Source organism: Caretta caretta, chromosome 11, assembly GCF_965140235.1.
Source record: "Caretta caretta isolate rCarCar2 chromosome 11, rCarCar1.hap1, whole genome shotgun sequence".
Classification (NCBI taxonomy): domain Eukaryota; kingdom Metazoa; phylum Chordata; order Testudines; family Cheloniidae; genus Caretta; species Caretta caretta.
This window is the reverse complement of record NC_134216.1, coordinates 20,736,326-20,740,705: the sequence shown is the minus strand read 5'-3', so window position 1 is coordinate 20,740,705 and position 4,380 is coordinate 20,736,326.

The following is a 4,380-nucleotide window of genomic DNA, read 5'->3' as shown; positions in this document are numbered from 1 at the left end:
GATTATATGCCAATGGGGGTTTCAGCCTTCTCATGGGGATCATCAGTATGATTAGCTGAATACTCTCCCCTCCCCAAGTATTCCATTCCCTGTGATTGTGTGTAGGAGGTCTTGAGCATTGGTGGACCTCAGTCCTTTCTATCTGTTGTCTGGGGCCCAATCCAAGATGTGTATTAGCTCACTATGATACTTTGTCTTAATGAAGCTGACTATCTTTTTTTTTTAAGATTAATGCTTTTATTGTTGCTTATTTGATAAAATGTGCTAGATGCTTATAAATACTTTTTACAAACAGAAATGAATAAAATACTCTTCTTAAATGCAGTCTATCCTGACCAAACACAAACATACTGTACTAGGAACACTGAGTTTGATTCAACACACATTGAAGTCAGTGGGATTCTTTCCATTTACTGTCATGGGAACTGTATTGGGCTCTACCATGGCAAACAGACTGCCAATCTAAAAGTCTATCCTTGTCACTTATACATTTTTGTTATACACCTTTACTGTATCTTCTTTCTCTATGTGCCCTAAATTCAAATAAAAGCTTCAATCCATTTTTATTCAAATGGAAAATTGTGGTGTTGGATGCTGGCCAGATAACCCATTTTTCCCCTGTGCATATTCAAACCTTATCTCTACCTATTGGAGGCTTGTTCTATTCATCTGTGTTGGAAGATAAATAATTTTATAATTGTTACAGTAACAGTTTCTAATGATATCTGTTCTGATGTTGCTTAGTTCTCTCAAATGCTGAAACAGAATAGCACATAAGTGAAATCAAACATGAAGCCTTGATTTACTGGAAAGTATGCAGGACCTCAAGTCATAGTATGTACAGGCTCCATATCCATTACCTAGATTTCAAGTAAGAAGTCTATATCATTTCAGCGATTTGTAGAACTGTCTCAAAATGTGTACAGCCCCTGTTATTTGCAGGTATTCCAAAGGGGATAGTGGCGAGACCTGTAAAAATGATATGATCGTATTTTAAAATAAAAATTAAACACAATGAAAGTACTTTCAGAGGTGAGGGTTGTGGCAGATTTTTTCTTTTTAAAAAAAATCTGATGTTCATAGAAAACACTAACAACATCTCAACTTCTCATCTTTGGGTTTTAAATTATAAATATTATATAAATTTGACAGAAAGATTGTCTATTTGTCACAATCGTTCTCTCCTTATTGAAATTTTATGCCATCCAAAAAGGTTTTAAACAAAAAAATCACTGTAATACTTTTGCACAATTTATAAAATATTTGTGGGAAATTGCGTGTCGTAATATAGAGGAAATATGTTTTAGAAAAGAATTTAAAACACCCAGTATATTTCTATTCCTGAGGGAATGGCCCAGTAGATGCATTTCTTATACTATGCGATAGCACATGCTCTCTCTCTCTGCAGCTAATGTACTGTTTTCACCCTCTGCTTCTCTCCAGCAGCAGAATTTCTTTACCCTATATTTAATATTCAAATGTCACACTAAGTGTAAAATGTTTTGACATCACGAACAGCATGTTTTTTCCACAGTTCAAATACCTCTTAAAATGTGGAAAGGGCAGGAGGAAGGAAGTCCACTGAAGTGGACATAATTACTTGATGTCTTGCATGCAAAATACACAGTGAAAGAAGAAATAATACATCTGAATGTCACTTAGTTTAAATTGCCTGGCATAGTACTTGGTCACACAAGTTTTATGAAATAAAGCGTATGGTCATGTACTTTAAAATCATGGTGCATTGCTGCCTGTCTTTAGACACCTGTGTGTCCAGAAAAGTGCATAGTGTTAGAACACTGTTCATTCCTGATTAATAAAGAAAATCTTGTATGTAAATGCTGTCCCTGTGTTGCAGTCTTTCAAATGCACATGCAGACAATAGATCGACTAATGCAAGGGCTCCTAGTTTCCAAGCTATAAGACTCCCATTGACTTCCATAAGCTTTGGATCAGGTTGTTACAGTCCAGAGATATGGGTTGCTGTAGTTACTTAACATAATTTAGGATCGATGCCAAATATCTTTTCTTTATAAATATCCATTATTTCCCTCGTCTGCTTCCACCAAGTATAGTTACATTCAGTAGAACAAGTTACTCTAGAATCATGAAAATCCTGCAGTATGAGACACCGTGAGTTACTCCAGTAACTATCATAGGTGAATGTATTAGTTCAGATAAAGTATGGGAAAGATTTATTTGCTAAACTTAAACTAAAGCTACATACACCTCTTCAGATGTTTGAGAAAAGTTTGACTCTCCCCCTCTGCCTCCTCCCACGCACCCACCCCAGTCCCCTTTTCATGCACCTCCACACTTCCTGATTTCAGTCAGGACTGGAACTGCAAATGTTGACACCAATGGAGTTGGGCCCTCTTACATCATCACTGAATTTAGCTTCATGTCACAGTTTACATGCATAGTATGTCCCCAAAGCAAATCAGATAAGCTCTCCAGTCTTACGGATTTCAAATTCATAAAACTATATTATTGCAGTATTGAAGACTGCATAGTTAAAAATCAAAAGAAATCAGGAAATGTAAATATTAAGGTTGCCGTTTCCAACTATATAACTAATTCATCTGAGCAAAATGTAAACCCTATATCTTTGACTTACTGTAGCTATGCAAATAAACAAAAATGCACTCCATAAATGTAAACAATTTCCTAAATAGCCTGTTGAGAGACTTGTTAAAGGTTTTTGAAAGTCCAAATAAATTATGTCAACCACTTCTTCTTTATCAATTCTTTTTTGTAACATGCTCAAAAGAATTCTAATAGAGTAGAGACACTTTATTTTCCTTTACAGAAGTCTGGTTTATAACTATCATGACATGCACTATAAAGAGAATTAGCTATTCATTGTTTGTTAACTGCCATTCCTTATCTCCTATTTTAAAAGTTCCAGTAATCCATTCAGGCAGCAAAAACAAGGCTATGATTTAGATGACCAATCACAATCCTAAACTGAAAAAATTATCTAGTTATTTAGTGAATAGTTACAATTGATAAATATACGTGCAGAAATCAGGACAGTCCATGTACCATTTGCAAATGGAACAAGGACACATTTGTTGTTTAATATATTGGTACTTGGCCATACACCTAGTTCTTCATAAAATCCATGTACTGGCAGTGGAACTGGCTTCATTATGTTAAAACTGATGCTAAGTATTTGCTTATTGATATGCCTTTTTATATCTGTGCTATAAATCTAAGGCATTATCATTTTTCAGCAGTTCTCTAAAGATCTATTGATCTTAGAAATTTGGACTTAAATCTTCCCCAGTTTATCACACCCATGAGCCTCTGTAGATTTCTTTATGTTTAGGAATTGGTGTTGCAAGAAGTGCTTTTATTTTATCTGGGTCAGCAATTAATCCATCTTTGTTCAATATTTTTCCAGTACAGATACAGTAAACAAAAAATGCACCAAGATTTATGTATTTCACACACTAAATGCATAATTTGTCTACGTCTTTCATTGTGTTTAAGGACTTTAGACCAAATTAAATAATCATCCAGTACAACTTCAACATCAAAGATATGCATTGAAATACCTCAGGAGCAGAACTAATACCAAATGGCATTCATTTAAATTGTTAGTGTCAAAGTGGTTTATTAAAAGTCACTTCCTTAGAGTATGCCTTCTCTAACTTTAATTACCAAAATACACATCCTGCATCTGACACAGAATATTTTTTGCTTCCGAGCACTTCGTTGCAACTTAAAAAGTTTTGAGAGGATAATGTTCACATTATGGCTTTATGTAAATCATGTGAATCCCTGCAACTTGTGGATCCATCTATACTTTATTTAGCCTTCCAAATGCACAGGGTGAGTGTGTGTACCTTTTCAATACCTAGTTCACTTTATTTCATGTTATATATTTTTACTTGTCATCTAGATCAGAAACTAGGGCCACCGCTTGTTCAGGCAAAGCCCCTGGCGGCCTGGGCTGGTGTGTTTACCTGCTGCATCCGCAGGTTCGACCGATCGTGGCTCCCAATGGCTGCGGTTCACTGCTCCAGGCCAATGGGGGCTGCAGGAACAGCGGCCAGTACATCCCTCAGCCCACGCCACTTCCCGCAACCCCCATTGGCTTGAAGCGGCAAACCACGGCCAGTGGGAGCCATGATTGGCCGAACCTGCGGCGGCAGGTAAACAAACCAGCCTGGCCCGCCAGGGGCTTTCCCTGGACAAGCGGTGGCCCTAGTTTGAGAACCACTGAGCTAGATCACAGCAGTTAATGATTTGTTGGTCTTCATGTGCTATTCTCTATCCAGATATCTCAGGTCTAGGAAATCATCTCAAATGTCTCTCAGTATGTTTCGATCTACTTTTTATGTAACTGTGTGGTGTGTACACCCAACATTTTTA